General features: G+C 52.4%; 1 pseudogene; it reads right to left on the reverse strand.

Annotated features, from left to right (window-relative positions):
- Positions 1 to 11,422: 11,422 nt before the first annotated feature.
- LOC121562320 lies at positions 11,423 to 11,831 on the reverse strand (annotated as a pseudogene).
- Positions 11,832 to 13,461: the final 1,630 nt, after the last annotated feature.

A 13,461-nucleotide genomic window follows, 5' to 3' on the forward strand; every position in this document is an offset into this window, starting at 1 on the left:
TCGCGATGTGTTGGTTTGGTCAGACAACCGGACCACAGTAGCTCACATAAATCGCCAGGGAGGGGTCAGGTCTCCTGCCCTCCACAGGGCGGCAGAGGAATTGTGGCTGTGGGCTCACAAGCACCTTCGCTCGTTGAGAGCAGCGCACATTCCGGGCTACTTGAACGTAGGGGCAGATCTCATGTCAAGAGGGGTCCTCGAGACGACGAGTGGTGTCTGCACCCAGACATTGTTCTCCAAATTTGGAAACAATTCGGGAGAGCCGAGGTGGATCTGTTCGCGTCACGTGTGAACGCGCAGTGTCCCCTATGGTTCTCCCTGAGACAACAGGACGAGCCGCCATTGGGAAGAGACGCGTTCGCGCACTGCCCGTGGCCGAAAGTTCTCCTGTATGCATTCCCTCCGCTGTCTTGCATTCTCCCACTGCTAGCCAGGGTGAGATCAGAGGAGCTAACAGTGATACTGATAGCGCCCGATCGCCCGGGGGCTCCGTGGTTTGCAGAGATGAGTCAGATGTTGATTGTGCCACCTTGGACAATTCCACATCGACGAGACGCGTTGAGCCAGGCGGGAGGCGCGATAGGGCAGTGGCCCATAATCGGCCAACCACTGAAGGCTTGGTTCCTGAACGGGACAGGTTGAGGCGCCGTGGGTTATCTGATGCAGTGATCAGAACCATACAGAGCGCTAGGGCCAGTTCCACTTCCAGGATGTACACAAGCAGATGGAATGTTTTCTCACAGTGGTGTAACACACAGGACGTAGACCCCATGAGCTGTCAGGTAGAGAGTGTGCTCTCATTCCTGCAGTTTATGTTTGATAAGCAGAAATCGCCCGCCACCATTCGAGTGTTTGCAGCGGCAATTTCAGCTGGTCATGAAGGGTTTAACGGGAAAAACCTGTTCAGTCACCCATTAGTGAAACGTTTCTTATTGGGAACGCGACGGCTTAGGCCAATGCCTAGAGCTACGCTGCCCCGATGGGATTTGGCTTTGGTTCTCGAAGCGCTATGTAAGTCGCCGTTCGAGCCATTGAATCAAATACCCCTCAAAATGCTGTCTATCAAGACGGCGCTGTTGCTCGCCTTGACTACCGCTAAGCGAGTCAGTGATTTGAGTGCACTGTCGACGAGACCCGACTGCCTTGCCATTAATGGCGATTTGAGCAGAGCGGTGTTACGTCCTAACCCGGCATTTGTGCCGAAGGTTATTAACAGTGCATATAGATCACAGACCGTGGAATTGTGGGCTTTTTATCCCCCTCCTCATGGGGAGAGGAGTGAGAAAAAGCTTCATTGTCTGTGCCCAGTACGCGCTTTGGCGTGTTACGTTGAGCGCACAGCAGCGATTAGGTCATCGCCTCAGCTGTTTGTGTGTCACGGTGCGGCTGCATTGGGTAGACCACTTTCTAAACAGCGTTTGTCTCATTGGCTTTGTGAAGGCATTGAGACGGCGTACGAGGCGGCGGGGCAACAACCGCCTCAGGGTATTAAAGCGCATTCCACTCGTGGAGTAGCAGCTTCTACTGCCCTCTTCAGAGGTACAGAGGTAGTGGATATTTGTAGAGCGGCGTCTTGGTCGTCACCGTCTCCTTTTATTCGCTTCTATCTGTTGGATATGTCTTCTAACTCTTTGGCTCGATCTGTACTCAGCGTGGCTGAGGGGAGATCTTGAGAAAGTAACAGAGAAAGAAAGCAGGATTGTGACCATGTTCATAAATCCGCTTGTATTAGAAGGAACATATTAGGGCACGTTTTTTCCAACTCTTTAGCTCGGTCGGCATTCAGCAGAGCTGAAAGGCGATTTTGAGCTAGAAAGGAGAGGGACAGAGCAGGACCTGGGACAGGTTCCAATCAGGTCCGCCTTGGTTAGGAAAGCGTGTTATGTCAGGAATAGGCTTTTCAACTTTCAAGCTCGATTGCACTCAGCATAGCTGAAGGAGAATCTTGAGCTAGAGGAAAGAGAAGCAGGACGATAGACAGGTCTCTATCAGGTCCGCTTTGGATGAAAGGCTATCTGTGGCATGTCTCTTGACTCAGGGTCAGTACATAGAGACATGTATTGAACTGACAGAATGTGAGGTCATCTATCTGATTCAGATAGTATGACCTTTATATTTTGTTCCTGCCTACTAATCTATGGATTCATAGAGTGAGTAAGGCGGTCTGTTGGACACTTAATGTAGAATGACTGATGTCATTCCATTAGTGGACGATAGTGTTATCACAGAATATTGAGGCACGGCTATCTGTTGGTACAGATTAGCACGGCGTCTATTCTGATGATCTGCCCACTAGCCATTGGCATTGCCATTTGAGCTAGATGGGGCGGGTCTATAACCAATGACGCGGTATATTGTGACGCCCAAGGGGTTTTTAGTCACAGTACGGCGGGAATTGGTTGCAGCCATTGCTGGGCTTGACATTTTTCATTTTTTAATGGGAAGTGTTAGGCTCGGCAGGGAGTACATTTTGGAGCGTTTCGCTCCGCCTTAAACCACTAGGAGCATAGCTCCCCTATGGGGCGGAGCTCCACGATATAGAACGACTAGTTACCGGAGTGTAACTCCAGTTCTATGAGTGGAGCGGAGCCCCATAGGACTTAAGGCCCCTACCGATCCTCTCTAGTCTCGCTGAAGATAATATCTCGGGAGGCAGATTGATGGAACGGGGTTCCTTATATAGGGACACCTGTACTCCTATTGGCTGTAGGTGTGTGCATAAATTTGCTTCAGGCTGTTCTGCCCTAGGGCAGAGGGTAAACCACTAGGAGCATAGCTCCCCTATGGGGCTCCGCTCCACTCATAGAACTGGAGTTACACTCCGGTAACTAGTCGTCAGGTTTGGTAATTCCCTGGATGTTATCGCGGAGAACTTTGCGGTGACGCTTAGCGCCTCCTTTTCCGAGTCCCTTGCCGCCTTTGCCTCTTCCAGACATGGTGTGTTCGCTAGTTGAGTTCAAGTGAATGAATGACTTCAGCACCGGTGCGCGGTGCGCTATTATCTGCGTTTGGCCGACCTGATTGAGGCCAGTGGCACAGAAAGCGCGCCTCTGTTATATGCTCTCTCAAAGAGCAAATAACCATGGTGTGCAGTACCCAAATTTAACCACAAGATGGCCTCCGTGCTCCACTGTAAAGTTTGGGCCTCTGCATGAGTCTCTCAGCAGCACTGCAACATGGGACTTTCAAAGTAAGTTGGCATGCAATGTTTCTTCTGGACTGCATTCAAGGCAACTAATGACACACAACTAATAGTGTCAATTATTCATCTGAACACAATTCTTGTAACTATTCGGCCTATATTATCACTCGTTTCTTTTCCCCCTCCTTTGTAAAGCATTTTACTGTGCTACTATAGTCCAAAGGAAGTGGATGATGCCAGACAGTTGTATATATGGTTGTATATATATATATATACACACACACACACACACACATTGAAGCTAGACTTCCGGCAACGAAAAGGTGCAATACGTAGCTTTTAGACGTGTTAGTGAACAACATACATGGTGGGTAATGTAGAGGTGCGTGTATACATGGAACAATTGTGCTTTTTTGATGGAAATATGGAGGTGGCTCTTAAAAGAGCCTTTGGGGGATTTTGGAGTTCAGGTCATCCTCATTTATGCGCGCTCTCCGCGAATACGGCGGGCCAGCTGGATGTCCTTGGGCATGATGGTTAACAAACCTCCAAACGAGCTTCAATGCCATACAACAATCCTTCAGTAGCCTTCAACTGCTCTTAAACACTAGTAAAACTAAATGCATGCTTTTCAATCGAACGCTGCTAGCACCCGCCCACCCGACTAGAATCACCACTCTCGACGGGTCTGACCTAGAGTATGTGGACAACTACAAATATCTAGGTGTCTGGTTAGACTGTAAACTCAACTTCCAGACTCACATAAAGAATCTCCAATCCAAAGTTAAATCTAGAATCGGCTTCCTATTTCGCAACAAAGCCTCCTTCACTCATGCTGCCAAACATGCCCTCGTAAAACTGACTATCCTACCGATCCTTGACTTCGGCGATGTCATTTACAAAATAGCCTCCAACACTCTACTCAGCAAATTGGATGTAGTCTATCACAGTGCCATCCGTTTTGTCTCCAAAGCCCCATACACTACCCACCACTGTGACCTGTACGCTCTTGTTGGCTGGTCCTCACTACATGTTCGTCGTCAAACCCACTGGCTCCAGGCCATCTATAAATCACTGCTAGGCAAATCCCCGCCTTATCTTAGCTCATTGGTCACCATAGCAGCACCCACCTGTAGTCTGCGCTCCAGCAGGTATATCTCACTGGTCATTCCCAAAGCCAACACCTCCTTTGGCCGCCATTCCTTCCAGTTCTCTGCTGCCAATGACTGGAACGAATTGCAAAAATCTCTGAAGCTGGAGACTCTTATCTCCCTCACTAACTTTAAGCATCAGTTGTCAGAGCACCTTACCGATCACTGCACCTGTACACAGCCCATCTGAAATTAGCCCACCCAACTACCTCATCCCTATATTGTTATTTATTTTGCTCTTTTGCACCCCAGTATCTCTATTTGCACATCATCTCTTGCACATCTAGCATTCCAGTGTTAATACTATTGTAATTATTCTGCACTATAGCCTATTTATTGCCTTACCTCCATAACTTGCTACATTTGCACACACTGTATATATATTTTCTGTTGTATTTCTGACTTTATGTTTTTTTACCCCATATGTAACTCTGTGTTGTTTTTATTGCACTACTTTGCTTTATCTTGGCCAGGTCGCAGTTGTAAATGAGAACCTGTTCTCAACTGGCTTACCTGGTTAAATAAAGGTGAAATAAAAAAAAATATAAAAAAATGGTCACCCGCTTGGCGTGGATGGCGCACAGGTTGGTGTCCTCGAACAGGCCGACCAGGTAAGCCTCGCTAGCCTCCTGCAGGGCCATCACGGCGTAGCTCTGGAAGCGCAGGTCGGTCTTGAAGTCCTGGGCGATTTCTCGCACCAGGCGCTGGAAGGGCAGTTTGCGGATGAGCAGCTCAGTGGACTTCTGGTAACGACGGATCTCTCTCAGAGCCACGGTGCCGGGCCTGTAACGGTGAGGCTTCTTCACACCGCCGGTGGCCGGGGCACTCTTGCGAGCAGCCTTAGTGGCAAGCTGCTTCCTGGGGGCTTTGCCACCGGTGGATTTGCGAGCGGTTTGCTTGGTTCTGATTTAAGGGTTTTTATTAAAAACGTACAAAAACCATACATCATAAATCATTCCATTTCAATACACTACAATATTTGCATCCCGCCACACCATACTCACACCAGTATCCTCTTACCCTCCTCTTTCCACCACCCCATCACTATTAACCAACCAGCAACCCCATCCTAATAGGAAAATAAAAAAATACACTATGCCATTTAGCAGACGCTGTACTTACCGTCATGCTTGCATACATTTTACATATGGGCGGCTTCGGGTTCCGAACCCACTAGCATGGCACTACAAACGCCATGCTCTACCCCACTGAGCCACCTAGGACTACGAGAAACCAAACAAAACATCACATCATATATACCGGCTACGCCACATAGGGCTATGAGAAACCAAACAAAAATCAAACTATAACACTAGATACACCTCAGGGGAGCACCTTCCCTCCCCTTTTTACCCAGCCACAAAAACACACCCTCCTCCCTACCCCTCTATACTAAACCTAAACCCCCCCTCTACACTAATCCTAAACCCCCCTTCCACCTCTCCCGAGCAGCATGCTGCCCCCACTTCTTCTCCTCTCCCTTCATCCTCCCCCTCAAATTTCTCTCCACCCTCCTCACTATCCCCTCCACAACCCCTTCTCCCCCTGTCCTTTCCAATTTCTGCCTAGCCTCCCACAAACCCTGTTTAAATAGGCTTATGAGAAGCCAGAGCAGAAACCTGTCCCTAACCGTCCCCCTCGCTCTCCCTACCCCTCTCTCTACCCTAGCCCATGTAACCACAAAATCCCCTCTCACCCTGCCTATCAGTCCCTGTGCCCTAGCCCACACTACCCCGGCGAAAGCACAGTCCCAAAAAACATGGCGCACCGTCTCCTCCCCGCCCCAAGTTGGCCTTGGGCAGGTGGGGGATCGAGTCAAGCCACGCCCGTACAAGATGGAACGTACGGGCAAGCCCTTATGGAGGCTCAACCAATTCAGGTCCTTGAGCCTGTTATCCAGACCTCGCACCTGCACTCCTTCCCAAACCACAGCCGGGATACCCAATACCAGCCCGGGACACCCTCCCCGTCTCACCTCCTCGTACAGGTGCCTGTGATCTAAACCTACTCGGGCTACTTCAACCTCGGGGTGACCACGCAGCCACTTGGCCGCATAGCCAAAGTGCCACGGCAGCTGTTCCACCCGAGGACCCGTGTTAGTCCACACCATTATGCTTCTCGCCTGGTAAGAGAAGAACACCCGCAGGAGGTAACCAGACGGGTGTATTACCGGATGAGCCAGCTCAGTCAACAAATATGAAACAAAAATTGAATCCAGCTTGAGGGGGAAATGTGGTACCCCCCTACCTCCCTCCCCGATGGGACAGAGCATGCGTACCCTCGCGACATACTCTTGCCTGCCACCCCACATGAACTGGAACACCAGCCTCACTAGAGGCACTCTCAGACTCTCTGGCAATGGGTAGACGTATGCCATATACAATAGTGATGGCAACACATCCACCTTGAGGACCAGGACCTTGCCTATAAAAGACAATGACCTAGCCCTCCACATCCCCACCTTCCTCTGCACCACTGCGATGCATCTGTTCCAGTTCAGCGTCGCTGAGCCAGAGGTCTCAAAAAGGACCCCGAGAATCTTCAGGGCCCCACAACAGAGAGATAACCCCCCAGGCACATCCGTCCTCCCACGCCATCTTCCGAAATACTTAACGGATGACTTAGCGTGATTGAGGACCGCTCCCGACGCTCGGGTGAATTCCCCTATGATGGCAAGGGACCTAGTCAGGCACGAGTCCTTGCATATCAACAAGGAAGTGTCGTCTGCGTACTGGGTCATCTTAACATGCAGCCCACCGCTTCCAGGGATAAGCATGCCCTCCACCCCTGTGTCTGCCCTAATGGCAGCCCCCAGAGGCTCCATGTACAGAACGAAGAGGAGTGCCGAGAGCGGGCACCCCTGCCTGACCCCAGACTCAAGGTCAAAAACGTCACCCATGTGACCGTTTACGTTCACCCGGCACCCTGCTCCGACATATAAAGCACGGATCCACCCTATATACTTCTCCCCAAAACCTAATCTGCCTAACACCCTGAAAAGAAAAGATCTATTCACTCGATCAAAGGCTTTAGCCTGGTCGAGTGCTGCTACCATTAGCGGCAGCCCTCTATCCTCTGCCCAAGCAATGGAGTCCCTGATCAAACTCAGGTTCCACCTAATAGAGCGTCCCTCTATCCCACACGTCTGATCCTCATGGACGACGTAGGGAAGGGCTGTGCGCAACCGGTCCGCTAGAACCTTCGCAAGTAGCTTGTAGTCTACGCACAGCATGGTCAACGGCCGCCAGTTGCCGAGATCTGTGGCGTCCCCCTTCTTGTACAGAAGTGACAGCACACCTACGGCCATCGATCCCCCCGGGACCCCTGTCTCGAGGATGGCCTTCAAGACTTCGAGGACTACTGGCCCAAGTATACCCCAAAACTTGAGGTAAAACTCAGCCGGCAGCCCATCCATCCCGGGCACCTTCCCTTTTCCCATCCTCCTGAGGGCGCTCTCAACCTCTTCTAGGGAGATCTCAGCCTCCATTGCTTTTCTAATGTCCTCCGGCACTTGCCGGGACAGGTGTTCTAAAAACACATTGCCCTGCTCTACATCTACTGCCCTCTCTTGAAAGAAACCTCGGAAATGCTCCGTGGTCACCTTGACCATCTCCTCCATCTCTCTCACTACTCTACCGCTTTCTTCCCTAACCCCATACATTACCTTCCTACTCTGCCTTTCCCTTACTGATTTAAAGAACACGGCCGAACATGTTTCGTCGTGTTCTATAAAACCACTACGCGCCCGCATCAAGAAAGCGCGAGCCTTCCGCTCATGCACCTCCCTTAGCTGCGCCTTTAGGGCAGCGGATCTCTCCCAGTCTGCCGACCCGCCGAGGTTGCCTGCCTCAAGCTCGAGTTCTAGCAGCCTCTGGATATGATCCACCTCCCTCCTTTCCTCCCTCTTTTTCCTCTTCCACTGTCCTATTATAAAAACCCTCATCCTCACCTTCACTATTTCCCACCACTCTAACACCCCCTCACACATGGACCGGAGGCCTTCAAGCCCCCCTAAAAAAATCTACAAAAGCGTTGACGAAAGCCTGCCCATCCAGCACCTCCCGTTCTAACTTCCAGTACCCCCTACCGAAGAGACAGACTGGTGCCCCCACCTGCAGGAGCACCCCGTCGTGGTCCGAAAAGAACACAGGCAACAAGTGCCCAGACAACTGACCCAGAGACCTAGATAGGAAAATATAGTCGAGCCTCAGCTCGACCCCCCTAGAGTTGCGCCATGTTGGCCATGCCATCGCCGGAACAGTGTGCAGGCCCCCATCCACCAGACCATGGCTTGCCATTAGTCCGGCGACGGCTCCTGCACTACTATCCCTCCCCTCCCTATATCTACATTGAAATCCCCCCCTATCACCAAGTGTCTATTTGTAGCACACAGCGGCTCCAGGCAGTCCACCATCTCCCTCCTGCCCGTTGCCAACTGTGGCCCGTACACCACAATAACCCTGTATCTACTCTCCCTTATCGTGACATCCGCTCCCAGTAACCTACCCTGCATACCCACAAAAGTGCCCTCCACCTTCACCTCCCTATTCCCACACAGAATCCCCCACCCCTGATGAATGAACCCCCCTATGCCCCACACCGACTCCCCCTTGTCCCACTCCCTCCTAAACCTTAAAACATCCCCACTATCCCTTAGGTGAACCTCCTGTATAAAACAAACATCAAAACCCACCCCCTCTAAATACCCCAAAACCGCCCTTCTCTTAACCCCCTCCCTTATTCCCCTCACATTTACCGTAACAAAAATAACCCCTGCCATAATACATATTACACATCACGCAATAATATTCCCCAAAACTCAAAAACCAAAACAGGAGGCTCACCTGATGCTCCCCTGCTCCATCTCCTCCAGCGGTGCCTCCGACCCCCCTTCAGGTGTCGTCCCCCCACTCTCCTCCATCTCCCCAGCCCAGGATGCCGGAATGGTGTTCGGCTCCCGGGTTTCCTGATCCCTGGGCTCACCACCATCCTCCTCCATCCCATCAACCCAGAAAACGGTTGGAAATAGCACCGGGGATCCTCTGCCCCCCCCCTGCCACACCCCAGTGGGTGCCCCCGGCAGTTGTGCATTGGGAGGGGTCAGCGCCGTGGGAGCTTCTTCCCCACCTCCCCCCTTCTCTCCCATTACTCGCTTCGCCTCCCCCTCTTCCCCCCCGCCCATCTCCCTCTTCCTATCCCCAGACCTCCCCCTCCTCTTCCCTCTCTTCTTCGTAAGAACCGACAGCGGGGAAACCATAACCCCCCTAACACCCAGCTCCTCCCTCACCTCCTCCTCCCCTTCTCTCGCTCTCTCCCTACTCCCCCCCTCCGGCATCTCCCCTCTCCCCTTCTCCTCTCCTTCCAGGGCTGTGGCCGGCACCTCACCGACCTCCTCTCGCTGCTCCGTCTCTGGCACCTCCTCTCCCACTCTCCCCTCTGTCTCCGTCGCCGTTCCCGCCTCTCCTTCCTGTCCTTTTCCTGCCGTCCTCTGCCCGTCCTCTTCTCTTCCCGCTGCTTTTCCTGGCACCTCCTCTGTTGCAGCCGGACTTCCCTCTGGCCCTTGGCTCGGGTCTGGAACTCCCTCTCCACTTCCTCCCCCCATCCCCCTCTCCTGCACCTGCTCCCCCCTGCAGCCGCTGCATACGACTTGTGGCGAGCCGTGCAGTCCCTCCACAGATGTGCTGATGATCCACACCCGTGGCATTTCTTTGGCTCACCACAGTCCTTCGCCTCGTGCGCCCCTGACCCACACACCCTGCACTTCCTCCCTCCACATGAGGCGAAATTATGTCCGTACGTCATGCAGCGTCTGCAGAACGGAGGCTGACGGGCATAAAATAATGTCCCCCTATCAGCCCCCAGGGAAAACATTGCTGGAGGATGAAGGTACCCCCCCAGGCCCCCTGGATCTTCCTTCAATAGGGCCTGAAAACTCCTCCTCCTGTTCCAGAACCCGAGTGTGTCCTTGAGGAGCCTTGCTGAGGAGACATTGTCCATGTACCTCCCCAGAAAGGCTCTCACCTCCTCCTCCTCAACATGCGGGTTGAACATGTTAACAGTCACCACTCTGAAGCCGTTTCTCGCCAGGCTCACCACTTCATAGTGGCACATGGGTCTAGCCTTCTCCACCACCTTCACCCTTCCCATGACCTCGTCATGCTTCCCCTCCGTGTGGAGCACGACATCATATGCCCCTTCCAGGGGATTCGCCTGGAGGCACAACACGTCCTTTACCTCCAGCTTCAGGACCCCCATGAGTATGGTCCTCCCAAACGTCTCCCTTCCAAAGGGCTCCATCTCCTTTTCCCTCCATGCGAACCTTATAGCGTTGGCAATACCCATCCTGGGAATCGCCCGATACTTTTTCGACTCCGCCATCTCCGCAAGGAGAATAGCGTTTGCACTTCTGCCCCGACTCTCTTATTTAAACTTGGCAAGTTCCAAAAAAATTTGCTTGGTTCTGGCCCTGTCGCTTCTCTGACAGTCGGGAGTATAGCCTCGAAATGCCTAAGTGAAGTTTATATAGCCGGCAGTGGGGCCTGCTGATTGGACACCATCTCCCCACCACCCCGATTGGCCCGTCGCGCAGGCCTCCTCCGTTGGCCATTGGACGGGAGGCCCGGCCTCTCCAAAATTCAAACTCCCGGTGCGCGCGCGCAATAGGACGCCGCCGGCCCTTTACGCGCAATAGGACGCCGCCGGCCCTTTACGCGCAATAGGACGCCGCCGGCCCTTTACGCGCAATAGGACGCCGCCGGCCCTTTACGCGCAATAGGACGCCGCCGGCCCTTTACGCGCAATAGGACGCCGCCGGCCCTTTATGCGCAATAGGACGCCGCCGGCCCTTTACACGCAATAGGACGCCGCCGGCCCTTTACACGCATTAATAGTCGCCAAAGTCAAGAGTGACATCTTATAGGCACGTTATAATCTAATGCTAGCCTGCTATGGCAAACGAGGCCTAGTAGGTGTTGTTGTTCATGCAAGGCCTCATGTGGGCACAGAATGTCGAAATAGTTGTGTATACACCCAATCAATGTGTGGCGGTCATAGAAAGGTACTTTGCGCTTTTGGAGAGCTAGGTGGTTGGCTCTTAAAAGAGCCTTTGGGGGTTGAGTGGTCAAGTTGAAGTCGCAGTAGCGAATTTACTTGGCTTTGACTGCCTTCTCGGTCTTCTTGGGGAGTAGCACTGCCTGGATGTTGGGCAGCACACCACCCTGAGCGATGGTCACACCGCCGAGCAGTTTGTTCAGCTCCTCGTCGTTACAGACGGCCAGCTGCAGGTGACGGGGGATGATACGAGTCTTCTTGTTGTCACGGGCAGCGTTGCCGGCCAACTCCAGGATCTCAGCAGTCAGGTACTCGAGCACGGCGGCCAGGTAGACTGGTGCGCCAGCATCCACACGCTCGGCGTAGTTACCTTTGCGCAGCAGCCTGTGCACACGGCCCACGGGGAACTGGAGCCCAGCACGGGATGAACGGGTCTATGCCTTCGCCCTGGCCTTGCCTCCGGTTTTGCCTCTTCCGCTCATATTGGTAGTTGAGAAAGTCACAGAAAGTCTGAATGAGCCGCTCGCCACTTCGAGAGCCGTACTTATACCTCGCCACAAGAGGCAACGATTGGCCACCGGGCCGGTGTGGCCTTATCCAATTGGAGCGAGGGACAGACAGACAGACAGACAGCCCTAAGCCGGTTCCCACCCACAGGCAGCGAGTGAGAGGCTACTTTGTTTCCCTCCGACTTTGTTACTTTGTGTCATTTCGCAAGAGAGACTGAGTGAGTGAGTGAGAGAGAGTGTGAGAGAGAGAGAGAGAGAGAGAGAGAGAGAGAGTGAGTGACTGAGAGAGAGAGAGACTGTCTCTCTCTCACTCACTCACTCAATCACTCAGTCTCTTCTCTCTCTCTCTCTCTCAGTTACTCACTCAGTCTCTCTCTCTCTCTCTCTCTCACTCACTCACACTCACTCAGTCACTCTCTCTCTCTCTCTCACTCACTCACACACTCTCTCTCTCTCACTCACTCACTCACTCAGTCTCTCTCTCTCTCTCAGTCACACACTCTCTCTCACTCACTCAGTCTCTCTCTCTCTGTCTCTCTCTCTCTCTCTCAGTCACTCACTCAGTCTCACTCACTCAGTCTCTCTCTCTCTCAGTCTCTCTCTCTCTCTTTCACTCACTCTCTCTCTCTCTCACTCACTCACACACTTGCTCTCTCTCTCACTCTCTCTCTCAGTCTCTCTCTCTCTCTCTCACTCACTCAGTCTCTCTCTCTCTGTCTCTCTCTCTCAGTTACTCACTCTCTCTCACTCACTCACTCACACTCACTCAGTCACTCTCTCTCTCTATCACTCACACACACACTCTCTCTCTCTGTCTCACTCACTCACACACTCTCTCTCTCACTCACTCACTCAGTCTCTCTCTCAGTCACTCACTCAGTCACACACTCTCTCTCACTCACTCAGAGAGAGAGAGAGAGAGAGAGAGAGAGAGAGAGAGAGAGAGAGAGAGAGAGAGAGAGAGAGAGAGAGAGAGAGAGAGAGAGAGAGAGAGAGAGAGACTGAGAGAGACTGAGAGAGACTGAGAGAGACAGAGAGAGACTGAGAGACTGAGAGAGAGACAATAACAATACTATAGTGGCTTCGATTTCAAACTCAAGAGTGCACCCTCACCAGCTGTTTGTTTCCCATTTGGAGAGAAATAATGTGAGGATTTCATGTCGGACATTTTGGCGCTCATGCGAAATGACACAAAGTAACAAAGTCGGAGGGAAACAAAGTAGCCTCTCACTCGCTGCCTGTGGTGAGAGAGAGACTGAGTGAGTGTGAGTGAGTGAGTGAATGAGAGAGAGAGAGAGAGAGAGAGAGAGAGAGAGAGAGACTGAGTGAGTGACTGAGAGAGAGAGAGAGAGAGACTGAGTGAGTGACTGAGAGAGAGAGAGAGAGAGAGAGAGAGAGACTGAGTGAGTGACAGAGAGAGAGAGAGAGAGAGAGACTGAGTGAGTGAGAGTGTGTGAGTGAGTGAGTGAGTGAGTGAGTGAGAGAGAGAGAGTGTGTGTGTGTGAGTGAGTGAGTGAGTGAGTGAGTGAGAGAGAGAGAGAGAGAGTGAGTGAGTGAGTGAGTGTGAGTGAGAGAGACTGAGTGAGTGACAGAGAGAGAGACTGAGTGA

The sequence above is a fragment of the Coregonus clupeaformis genome, unplaced genomic scaffold (genome assembly GCF_020615455.1).
Source record: "Coregonus clupeaformis isolate EN_2021a unplaced genomic scaffold, ASM2061545v1 scaf1246, whole genome shotgun sequence".
In the NCBI taxonomy this organism is placed as follows: Eukaryota; Metazoa; Chordata; class Actinopteri; order Salmoniformes; family Salmonidae; genus Coregonus; species Coregonus clupeaformis.